Below are 12,977 nucleotides of genomic sequence, written 5' to 3'. Positions count from 1 at the left end.
CTGTATGCTCGTGCCTGGGACAGCATGAGGGGGAAGAAGGAACTGTGGAAGCGCCTGCCATGTCCCCTCCGGCGCCTCCCACGATTTGAGGCTCTTCTCTGTTGTACCCTGTCCTCTGTGATGGATGGAAGCCGTGAGTCGGTCCACTCCTTCCTCCCTCAGGTTGTGTCTGTCAATTATTTTGTCCCAGTGATGGGAAAAGAGAACAAATGCTAGAGACTAAGCCGTGATCCCCCCCAAATTCGTAAGCTGAGGCTTGTCCCACAATGCATCGGGGACGCGGTTCAAACACAGCAGATGTGACGGGCGCTGGATGCTGAAGCCTCTTCTCTCTCTCTCTCTCTCTCTCTCTCTCTCTCTCTCTCTCTCTCTCTCTCCACTTCTCCCTCTTCCCTCATTTTCTCTCTTCTTTCCTTCTCCCTTCTTCCCTTCCTCCTTCCTTCCCTCCCTCCCTCCTCCTCTCCCCCCTCTCCCTCTTTTTCTCTCTCCTTCTCTCCCTCTCTTTCTGTCTCTCTGACTCTTGGTCTCTCTGTCTCTCCCTGTGTTTTTCTCTGTCTCTCTGCTTCTGTCTCTTAGTTTCTCTGTCTCTCTCTGTCTCTCTGTATCTCTCTCTGTTTCTCTCTGTCTCTGGATCTCTCTGTTTCTGTCTCTTGGTCTCTGTCTGTCCCTCTCTCTCTCCAAGCTACATGATCATGTACACATAATTTTTCCTCTTTGTTATTTTTTTTTTTTAGATCTACACAGGGTATCTACTTACCAAGAAGCATTCTGGTTTTATGTTCTATCATAAGGGAGCCCTGGTGACCACCACAGTTGGACAGGACATATGGTCATGTGTCTGCTCCCTGCAGCCTCACTCACAGTTGGCTGAAGGGCCCAGAAGAGCGGCTAGACACAGCACCAGAAGAAAGAAAACTCCCCAGGTCACATGGGCACTGGGCCACCTAAGGCTCAGCTAAGCTAAGGGAAAAGCTAAGGGAGGTCCAGCTGGTGCACGGACTTATGGAAGATAATTTCCAGTTTCTGTCCCTATCCCCTCTGGCTATAGGGATTTCTCATTGCAGTTTGAATTGATAAAGCAGGTAAATTTCCTGAGGTTTTAAGATTCAAATTTTTAAAAATTATTTATTTATTTTTATTTTATGTGCATTGGTGTTCTGACCGCACGTGTGCCTGTGTGAAGGTGTCACATCCCCTAGAACTGGAGTTATAGACAGGTGTGAGCCACCATGTGGGTGCTGGGAATTGAACCTGTGCCCCCTGGAAGAGCATCCAGTGCTCTTAACTGGAGCTATCTTTCCAGCCTCGGGATACAAATTTTTAAATTAAATCTTATTTGTGTGTTGGGTTATGTGTTTCCCAGCATATGTGTTTAGGGCCAAGGGCAACTTCCGGGATCAGTTCTGTCTACCAAGTAGGTTCCTTGGGCTTGGGCACAATCCCTGTTACCCGCTGACCCAGGACTCTTAATGGGGAGCCCTGGGGAGGCCAGCAGCCCCTCTGACTCAATGATGATACAGAGAAAGATGAGTGTATGATGCTCTCCCTGCCAGTCCAGCCACTTGAGGGCACGTTACCCATTGGTGGCTGGGACACAGCCTGAGGGAGGAAGGTGTAGGCTGGCTCATGGCTTCTGAGGCTTCCATCCGTCATGAGATCAGAGATTTTCCTTCTCTTATGAAAGACAAGGGCCAGTTAAAGTTCCCTTTACTCTTTCTCCCTTCCTGCTCTGGACACTTTTGTTTGGGACTGTGGTTTCCAGCGCCCTGGCAGCCATCTTGTGACGCGGAGGCGATAACGCTAAAGCCAAAACGTGATCTGCCTTTGATGGGAGAGCCGAAGACGCTGGTGACTGGTCTGGTTAGTTTTAGGTGCCAGCTTGGCTAGGCAATGGTGCCCATATGTTCGGTCAAACACTCAGCCGTCTACATGGTGACAGCATTGTTAAGATTTGGGTGAGTAGGCGCCGAGACAAAAGGCTAACCCTATGTCACGTGGGTGAGCCTCATCCAATCAGTTGGCTGTCTCAAAAGACCAAAGTCCCCCCCCCCCCAAGAAAGAATTCTAGCCAGGCGATGGCGCACGCCTTTAATCCCAGCACTCGGGAGGCAGAGGCAGGCAGATCTCTGTGAGTTCGAGAGCTGGTTCCAGTACAAGAGCTAGTTCCAGGACAGGCTCCAAAACCACAGAGAAACCCTGTCTCGGAAAAAAAATAAAATAAAATAAAAGAATTCTGAGAGTGACAGTCATCAGTTCTTCCCTGAGTTCCTGACTGCCCTGTGGACCTTAGCCTGGCCCCTCTCCATGGTTATAGGAATTCATTGGGAGGGGGGAAGGGAGGGAGGGAGGAAAGAAGGGAAGATGGGGTGGAGGGCAAGGGGAGAGCATGGCCAGCTCTGGGTCACATGTCCCCCAGTGGGTGGACTGGCAGGGGCACGAGGTGGTCTTATTACAGGGGAGACCAGCCTCTGGATTCAGGTGGAGTTTGGAGAGCGGCAAGGGAGGGGGGCAATAGGTAGGGTGGGACAGGGTTGATGCTGCTAGAGATTCTGGGAGGAAAGCAATGGCTGATGGAATGTGGCTCAGACAAGCACAGAGGAAGCAAGAAGGCAGCCTGTAGAATGGGCTAGGCCCTCTTGCAGGAACGCTTGCTTACGCTTCCGGATGGCTGCCCCAGGCCACCTGGGACTTCTCCTGGTTGGGTGGGCTGGAAGTGGTCTCTACCAGCGGTATTTTCCCTGGCGGGGGATAATCTGCTGTTGTCCTGTCTGGGCTCCAGCCAAGTGCTGACAACTGGGCCAGCCACCGGCTGTCAGCTGAAAACTGAGACGGCCTGGGGAGGCTACGGAGAACACTGGAGGGTGTGTGTGGGGGGCGCAGGGAGGAGGGCGGAGGAGAGAGGTGGGGGCAGATGGACACATGGGAGAAAATAGCCAGGTTTTGGGAGACTGTGGAAACGCGGGGGTAAAAGTGTGGGGGAGCTTCAATAACGCAGCCTCAAATCAAGGCAGTTGCGCCCCCTAGAGGCTCTCAGGGGAAACCGTTTTCTCTTTCCCGGCTCCTAGGGGTGTGGGACCTTTCATGGTCAAAGCTGCCAAGGATCTTCCACGTAGCATTGTGCCACATCCTCGTTGTCCACAGGACTCCCCGCTCTCATAAAGTCCACCATGGGGTTGTGCAGAAAATCCCAAACGACCTTCCATTTTCTACACAGATCATGCCCAAACGAAAGCTCCCTGTGCCCCCGAGAAGGCCTGGGGATGATCGTACATTGGGATTGGCATGCGGCTGGAGCGTTTGTTCAGCTACAGGTCCCAAGCCGAGCAGCTTCCCTGCCCTTCCTGTCACCTGTTTCACGTGACTGCAAGAAGTGAACCCCCGTAGGCCTCGCATGCCTCAACAGCAGCATTTCAGAGACTCCCATGCTCGCCTGTATATATTTTTAAAAAATGATATATTTTGGCTGGAGAGATGGCTCAGAGGTTAGGAGCACTGCCTGTTCTTCCGAAGGTCCTGAGTTCAATTCCTAGCAACCACATGGTGGCTCACAACCATCTGTAATGAGATCTGGTGCAGAATACAGTATATATAATAAATAAATAAATCTTTAAAAAAAAACAAAAAAAAACTGATATATTTATTTTTATTTTATGTGTATGAGTGTTTGCTTGCATGTTTGTGTGCCACATTCATGCAGTACCTGTGGAGGCCAGAAGAGGACGTCAGATCCTCCTCCGGAGTTGAAGTTACAGAGAGTTTGAGCTGCCATGTGGGTGCTGGGAACTGAACCTGGGTCCCCTGTAAGAGCAGCCAGTGCTATTAACCACTGAGCTGTCTCTCCAGCTCGACTTGTTTCTTAAGTGTACCATGGCTCCTGTTCTTCACACTACACACTACGCACATGGTATGGTTTGTGTGAGCTGGGCAAGGGGCTGGAGATTGAAACACACACACACACACACACACACACACACAGAGAGAGAGAGAGCGAGAGAGAGAGAGACATGGGTCATCCTTGAATTCCCCAACTTTATCGAATGCCAACTTTATCGGTCCCAGGGCAGCTTATAGAGTGCCTTCCCTGACCAATGGCCACGCCCTAGCTCTCAGGGTCCTTCAGCCACCAGAAACCACTCCCCTGTGTCGTGCTCAGAGCATTTGCAGGAATAACAAGTTGTTTACTCCAGCAGGGAAAGGGGTCACAGGATATTCAGGGTCTGAGGGTCCACGGGCCCCAGCACTTACGGTGTGCAAGCTTCTGTGTTTGAACAGTTGGTCTTTAGTGATCGGCATTACTTTGGGAGGCTGTGGAAGCATCGGAGTGGGAGGTGTGGCTTTGAGTGGGCCATTGGAGGTGGGCCTTAGTGCTGTGTGTGCATGTTTGTGTATGTGCAGATGCGTGTGACTGTGCATGCATGTGGAGGTCAGAGGTCACCTGAGGGGCTGTTCCTCTGGAACTATTATTCACCTTGCTTTTAGAGACAGGTCCTCTCACTGGTGTGAGGCTCCCCAACTAGATTAGGCTGGCTAATCAGTACTAGGAGATCCATTCTGTCTCCACCAACTCCACACTGGGATCACCAGCGTGTGCCTCCGGGCCTGATTTTTGTTTATTTTTATTTATTTATTTTTTGTTTTTTTTTCAAGACAAGGTTTCTCTGTGTAGCCTTGGCTGGCCTGGAACTCACAGATATCCACCTGTCTCTACCTCCAGAGTGCTGGGATTAAAGGTGTGAGCCACTGCCGCCTGGCTTACTTTTTGTTTTAAGTGTGGGTTCTGGGGATCACACTCAGGCTGTCATGTTTGCTAGGTAAGCACGTTATCAACTGAGCCATTCTGTCCTGAGCCCTGGAGGTAGACCTTCGAGAGCTGTAACCTGGACCCACTTCCAGCCTGGGCTCTCCGCTGAGGTGAGAACCTCAGCCTCTTGTTTCCACCACTGTGAACTCAGTCATGCTCTCCCCATCATGACGAACTGTGTCCTCTCAGACTGTGAGCCAGAAGTGGACCCCCCACCTTCTGTAAGCTGCTTCTGCCAGGCATTTGGCCATAATAAAGCAATAAACATACCACTTTCAGGCAAGAGATGAGACTGTGGGCCTTGGGGTCCTGCTGTTCCAGTTAAATAAGGCTTTAACTCTAAGTTGCTGTGTGACTGGACAAGTTGCTTTACTTCTCTGAACCTGTTTTCTCATCTGTAACACATGGTGATATTAACTCATATTTCTTAGAGTGTGAGGACTCAGTTGCTTCAACAATGTTGAGTTCTGAAAACACTAGCTAATTGCTAATAACTTTGGTAAAACCAGGTTTGAAAAAACATTTCACTATTGAAGAGAGGACATTCTGTCATTTACTATCCACCAGGTTGCCTTGCTCTCTTCTGGCCCTGAACTTCAGGGCCTGAATGTTCCAGTGTTTAAGACAATAGTCTCAACAAGACAACAAGATGAAACAAAAGGATTCTCTCGGGAACAGACAGACCTGGAAGGCCACACTCAATATGGCTGGCTTCCTGCCTTGCTCTGGGACTAAGGATGTGGACAGGTGCCTCTATCTCAGCCTCTGGGGCTCTGCAGTCAGTGGGGGAGGTGAGGTGGGGGCTGGGGAGTTGGGGGGTGGAGCCATCCTCTCCATCAGACCCTGTGGCTCCCTTTTGGAAGTGAGCCTTGGGTTGGAATTGGGCTGATGGAAGCCAGCATAGGAGGGTGTGTGCTGTGAGGGAGGAAATGGTTCCTGGGGAGGGATGAGGAGGCAGCTGCTGTGCGCCAAATCCAGGCAGACAATGTACACTGACCCAACCCCAGGACCTTCAGTGATGGTTCTGGATGCAGCAGGTGCCAAAGCTGAGCCAAAGTCAGACGAGATGGATGAGGTGATTTGGTGGGGATGTGAGAAGCCTGGAAAACCTTCATGCCGGGGTTCCTCATCTGGGATTGCCTTACTTAGGGTTACTATCACTGTGACAAACACCATAAACCAAAGTCAACTTGAGGAAGGAAAGGGTTTGTTTCAGCCCACTGCTCCACATCACACTTCGTCACTGAGAGAAGTCAGGGCAGGGACCTGGAGGCAGGAGCTGATGCAGAGGCCGTGGAGGGTGCTGCTTACTGACTTGCTCCTCAGCTCAGCCTGCTTTCTTATGGAACCCAGGACCACTGGCCCAGGGATGTCACTACCCACAACAGGCTGCGCCCTCTCCATCAATCACAAGACAGAGCTCCCACAGGTTAGCTCGCAGCCAGTCTGATGGGAGCCTTTTCTCATCTGTCATTCTCTCTTCCTAAATGACTCTAGCTTGGGTCAGGTTGTTAAAAAGATAAAAACAACCAAAATGAAAAAGTTGACACAAGGATTGGGAAAAAAAGAGATGGAAGAAGAAACGTGGATGTAAAGGAAGAAGGGAGGAGGGGATGAGAGAGAAGCAAGGACTGAAAGCGGCACTGGAGGAGGACAGGGAAGGCGAGGGAGGGGACCTGGGGGGAAGGCAGATTGTCCATGCTTGCTCTAACCAATTTCTCCTAGTCCACTTTCCAATCAGCTAACTCTCTCTTCAGCCATGTCCAACTCATGCTCTCTGGCTGCTGCTTCATGCATCTTTGGATTTCTGCTTCCTCCTTTAGCAAACCCTTCATGTCACTTCCTATGGCTTCTATTTACCTGACACTTCAAGCTGCTATCTCTTTAAATGTAGGATTCCCAGTTATTTTCTGTTTTTTTTTTTTAATTTGTGTGGCATGGGTATATGCATACCTGTTCATAGGAAGATATATGTGTGTGTCCATGTGTGTGATTAGCACATGGAGGCCAGAGATTGGTGTCAGGTTCTCAGTCATTCTCTGCCTTATTTATCTGCATATGCTTCCTCAGGTACCAAGAGCTTGGAAGTGGATGAGTGCCAGTTGATGCCCGGTTATGCTCATTATTCATAATACCACGGTGGACCAGCGTTTGTGTTACCGGACAGCTGTATTTGGTCAGCATGCTGACTTTTGGGTGTCATGTTTGTTTCCTCATCTTTGCCATCTTGCTGAAATGACACATATAGTTGTTCATGGCCAAGCAAGAGAGCGGGGGTGGGGTGGCCAAAATTGCCCCTTCCTTAGGAAAATACATGTTTTTGAATCCCTCCCCCATCCCAGAGAACTCCCTCCCAACTCCACTGCTCAGCACTGAGACCCAGTGCAGAGTCAGGCCAGTTGCGGAGGGGGCTGAACACAGTCCTGCGGAGTGACTGGGTTCTATAGTGAGATGTGTCAAAGGGGAGGCTTTGGGGATGACAAAGGCTTGGTGACCCAGTTGCATGAGCTCTGTTGGTGCCCTAGAATCATCCTCCTGCCACTTCTTTCTTCTCTCCCTGCCCCATATGTTTCCTGGCCTTTGCCAGGACCAGCTTCTTGGATGTGAGACTTGGGGAGCTACACAGTGACCCTTGGATCAGGAACGCTATGGCCTTGATGCTTGGTGTGACATCTTGATAGTCTTAGGATCCCACATAGCATGGAGCTTGGCATGATACCTCTGAGAGTCCAGGGGGTCCCCAGTGTTCCATATGGCATCCTCAGGAAGCAAAAGGCCACAGGATGCAAAAGATGTCCCCAGAGAGCTGACCATTGTGGTGAGGCTGTCTTCAAATGTCCTCCTGCCCTGAGAGATGTGGGGAGTGTCTCATGTGAACGATATAACTCTAGTGGGAAAAAGAAAATGAATGCTTGATTTAGTCTTGTTGAAGAGCTGGTAATTAATTGGAACATAATGTAAAATATGCTAATTGGAACGCAATGTAAAATATGCTAATTGGATCATATTGTTAAATAAGTTAAATGTCATTTAAAATGAGCTTGCTTTCAAGTAACCTATCTTCTCACTCCCACTTATAATGCCATTCCCTTCTGCGGGCTCAGTCGAGGGGCCCTTCCCTGCTCTCTCTCTCTCTCTCTCTCTCTCTCTCTCTCTCTCTCTCTCTCTCTCTCTCTCTCTGTCCCTGTCTGTGTCTCTGTCTGTCTGTCTCTCTCATGTGTTTCATTAGGGTTACTTACAGGAGCATGGGTACCTTACCGATGTCTTCATCACTGAAGAAGATTCCTCCCCTTCCCCATCAGCCATTAGCTGCATAGAAATCCCCATGAAGGGGTGTGGCCTCATGAGCCCCTCATCTCTTCCACGGCAGGATGTCAATGGACTCAGTCTTGTGCAGGCCTTGTGTGGATAATCACAACTGCTGTGACCTCAACTGTGTAGCAGCCCCGCCAGGCCCCAAAGCTGGCTTTCCCTGTCTCCAGCTCTTAAATTCTTTGTGCTCCTTCTCCCCTGATGTTGCTTGGGCCTTGGAGGGGGTCATATAGAGGTCCCGTTTCTTCTCTTCTTTATTTGAAATATTGTTTTGGCATTTGTGGAGGTCCTTTGAAGTTCTGCTTGAATTTTAGGATATGTTTGTTCATTTCTGCAAGAAGTGTCACGGGGATTTTGTGAGGGCCAGCCTTGAGCTGTGTGCCGATGTGCCAATTTAGCAAGATGGCGTCTTCTATCCATGAGCCGCGGGGGTCTCTGCGGGTGCCCTTCAGCTCCTGTAGCTTTCCTGGTGTTGTGAGCAAATACTGACAGGAAGCAACTCAGAAGAAAGGGTTTGGCCCCGTGTGGTGGCAAACACATTTAATCCCAGTGCTTAGGAGACAGAGGCAGGAGAATCTCTGAGGTTGAGGCCAGCCTAGTCGATATGGTGAATTCCAGGACAGCCCAGGCTACACAGTCTTTGTCTTGAAAAAACCAAACCAAACCAAACCAAAACAAAAAAGAAACAATTTAAGAAGGAAGGATTTGCCAGGTAGAGTTGGTGCATGCCTTTAATCCCAGTACTCCTGAGGCAGAGGCAGGTGGATCTCTGTGAGTCTACATGATAAGTTCCAAGAGAGGCTCCAAAGCTACAGAAAACCTGTCTTGAAAAGAAAAAGAGAAGAAGAAGAAGCAAGGAAGGATTTATTTCAGCTCACAGCTCACCGTTTGAGGGTGTAGCCCATGATTGTGAGGAAGGATGGCACAGGTGCAGCCTGTCACATGACATCCACAATCAGTCAGGAAACACACACACACACACACACACACACACACACACACACACACACACGAGAGAGAAAGAGAGAGAGAGAGAGAGAGAGAGAGAGAGAGAGAGAGAGAGAGAGAGAGAAACGCCGGGGCTCAGCTCATTTTCTGCTCTGTATTCAGTCCAGGACCCCTGCTCGTGGGGTGATGCTGCCCACATTTGGGGTGAGTCTTTCCACATCAGCTAACTCAGCTAAGAAAGCCCCTCACAGACATGGCTGGAGGTTTGTCTCCTATGTGGCTCTAGATCTTGTGAGGTTAACAATCTTGGAAGGAAATTCTCTCCCCTCCATCTGTCTCTCCCCACACTGTGTGTGCTCACAAGGGTGGATGATATATATGTGTCTATGTGGAGACCATTCTACCTTATTTATCTTTCGAGGCAGTCTCTGACTGATGACCGTGGAACTTATCACTGAGGCTAGGTTGGCCACTCATGGAGCTCACAATCCTCCTGCCTTCTGTATCCCAGCGGGGAGTTGCAGGCACACAAGAGAATGCTAGATGATTCAAACTCAAACTTAGACAGGTACTGGGCAATCCCCTCCCCCAAATCTTGGAAGACAACTATCAAAAAAACAGGAAGTCTAGACTTGTAGTCCCAGGATTTAGGATCTAGGGGCAGGAAGATCAAGGGTTCAAAGTCATCTTTGGCTACTTACAGAGCCAGCCTATACTACACAGGAGACCCTTTCTCAAAGCAAAGCAACTAAGACTCTTTTGAAACTTCAAACTCACATGGTCAAATTTGAGATCCATGGGAAAGAGCTGTTTCTCATATAGATAGAAGAGTGGTTGCCGGGCGGTGGTGGCGCACGCCTTTAGTCCCAGCACTTGGGAGGCAGAGGCAGGCAGATCTCCGTGAGTTTGAAGCAAGCCTGGTCTACAAGAGCTAGTTCCAGGACAAGCTCCAAAATTACAGAGAAACCCTGTCTCAAAAAACAAAACAAAACAAAACAAGCAAGCAAACAAACAAAACCCCACAAAACAAAACAAAACAAAAAAACAACGAAAAAAGAAGAGTGGTTTTGTAAAAGCCACCATGTTAACTGGGGTTAATTCAGGCATCTGTCCAGTGTCCTTTGGACATGTAGATGCCAAGGAAGAGAATAAGAAGTATTTCTGAGCCATGTCCTGACCTGCCCCCCCCCCCCCGTCTCCTAGTGGCTACCCCTGTGGGCTACTGAAAGATGCTTCCGTTTGGAGACAGCTGCTCAGAATGGCCCTCTGTGGTCCCATCCTATTTCAGTGTCTTCTCCCAGCCCCTGAGCACATCTTAGGGCTTTCCTGATTCCTGTGTGGTGAGTTATTCTCTTCAACAACACAAGGTGGCAGAAAGCACAACCACAGCAAGAACGGGAGCACCACAGTGAAGGAAGAAGAGACCCAGGAAGAGGGGAGAGGAACATGAGGTACGGGGAGACTGTAGCTCCCCGGCGACAGTGTGCCTGTCCTTGGTGGGTCTCAGCATCCTGTCTGAGACAGCCCTTTGGATGACAGGAGTGTTTCACCCAGAATGCCACCCAGAGCAAGAAGGAGGGCTCCTCAGGCAGCTCTGGGTCACAGTGGGGTCCTCCACTGGACCAACAAAATCAGCTGAGTCGTTGAAGGTTGCTATAGAGACAGATGAGAAACTGTGGTGCTGAGGTGATGAGAGGCTGGGTTCAAGTCCCAGCCTAGCCACGTCCTTGATGGTTGACCTTGACTTCGGGCCCCAGCTCTCCAGGCCTCAGTTTACTTTTACGTTCAATAACAATTGAATCAAATGACCCATCATTCTTCAATCCCCTGCCCCTGGAGCCCCCCGGAAGCCTCAGCTTCCCAGAATGGGAATAGTAAAGGTGGGAGGGGCTGCGAGGCACAGAGAAGTGCAGAACGAGATGGAGTGTTCTAGGATGGGTGGGAATGTCTCCCAGGCTGCAGCATGGGCGTTCTGGGGTGTGAGGAGCAAGCAATGCTTTCGTTTTATTTTAGTTGGTGGAGTTTTGTTTAAATTCTATTTCAATTTTGGGGAGTGTGCTTCTCTCCCACTTATGAGGATCCCCAGAGACTGGTACTCTCTCAGATATGTGTTGTTCTGCCTGTGCGACCCTCAGGGCCCCCCTCCAGGAGGTCCTCAGCTACATGTCCAGCCCAGCCCCTGGGATTCCCAGCTGCCTCCTTGTTTCAGCTGGAGACTCTTGCTATGGTCCAGCCTGTGTGTGCTCGTCCTGCTGGCGTACCTCTTGGGGGGCTGTCTCAGAGCTGCACTGCATTACCCCAGGAACCATAGACTGCCCACCCCTTACTTTCTTCCAGATGAGTTTTGCTGACCCCTCAAAGTCTTGTCCTTGTCTCCCCCGAGACTCTGAAAAGCTCCACATGAGGGCTTGAAGTTGAACAAAGGAGGAACTAGAAGAAAGAGGGCCAATCCCATGCATTACTATTTCAAGTAGAGAAAGAGCAGGATGGGGTGGCACACACACATGCACACACGGATGTGTACAGAGAGCAGGATGGGGAGGCACACACATATGCACACATGAATCTGTACGGGGGTGGGGGGGGAGAGAGAGAGAGAGAGAGAGAGAGAGAGAGAGCGCAAAGGAGTCAGTTCTCCTCTCTGTTCTCTGCTCCCTCCTCTCAGGTGTCTTCTGGATCCCAGAGAACAGGACGAAGACATCATCTCATCCAGACTTGGCCTGCCCATGCGACTGTGCTGAGAATCCTGAAAGCCCAACTCACCCAGCTCCTGGGGTATTCCTGCGGTATTCCTGCGATATTCCTTTGACTCTGCCCATAAGAATAGTCATGACCAGCTTTGAGGCTCCTAGGGTACCTTCAGTTTTCCTTTGCCAAAATCCCACAGGAACGGGACAAGGGCATTTTCATTCTCTCCCACTCCCCCTCTGCCCCGTCCCTGGCACGCTGATTTCCCCTTCGAACACCAATGAAAGAGGCAGAGCTGCCAACCCTTAAATGCTGATCTTGGATGGTTCTGCGCGGTCTTGAGGGGCTGGTAGACTACAGAGGAGTAAAGGGACTGATGCCTACGAAATGGGTCCCGGGGGCAAGCTTAACCAGGGTGCGTGCACATAGGCATGGTGTAGCATGAACGTGGAAGTTTGAAGTTGGATCTTTCCTTCCACAGTGTTAGGCTCTAGGGGTCAAACTCAGGTCAAGAGCCTTGGTGGCAAGCCCCTTCACAAGCCAGGCCATCTTACTGACCCCACTCTATTTTTCTGAGACAAGGTCTTTCATTGAATGCGGAGCTTGTTATTTTGGCTGGGCTGGCTGGCTACAGTTCTTGAGCGCCTCCTGTCTCCTCCCTCCAGCTCTCAGGTAGCAGGCATGCCGCCACACCCTGCATTTATGTAGGTGTTGGGTCCTTGTGTTTGTGCAGCAAGCAGTTAACCTACTGAGCTATTGTCACAGCCCCTTCTTTTGTTTCTTGTACCCAAAACAATTCTGTCAAATTCACAAGAACACACGGTTTATGCTGTGGGCTACATGCCAGGACTGACCGTCTCTCTCCTAGTTTTTATCTTTTGTTGTTTGAGTGCAATGGAGCCTAGGGCCCACCTCCAACAGCAATAACCCCATCCCATTGATGTGACCCAGGCTATAGTGTCCCCATCAGCATTGCATCTAATGAGTTCATGCAGCAACAGCTACTCCTGGATCATTACATCACCAGAGCTTCCAAAATGGTGATGATTCTGACTTTGTATTCCAGCACTGACTGAATCAAATCTTCCTGAAAATCATTAATAACAATACATTTTCCTCATTAGTTATCTTGACATGATTGCACAGGTGGGCCCGGTTTTAATTGCTTCTTGTTCATAATCATCAATGGCCAATTTTCTGAGAAAGTGATGGCATGTTCCCCGGTCAC

Source organism: Alexandromys fortis, unplaced genomic scaffold, assembly GCF_014885135.2.
Source record: "Alexandromys fortis isolate MF-2015 unplaced genomic scaffold, M_Fortis_MF-2015_v1.1 scaffold_90, whole genome shotgun sequence".
NCBI lineage: Eukaryota > Metazoa > Chordata > Mammalia > Rodentia > Cricetidae > Alexandromys > Alexandromys fortis.
The sequence above is the reverse complement of the archived record's forward strand: the minus strand, read 5'-3'. Positions refer to the sequence as shown.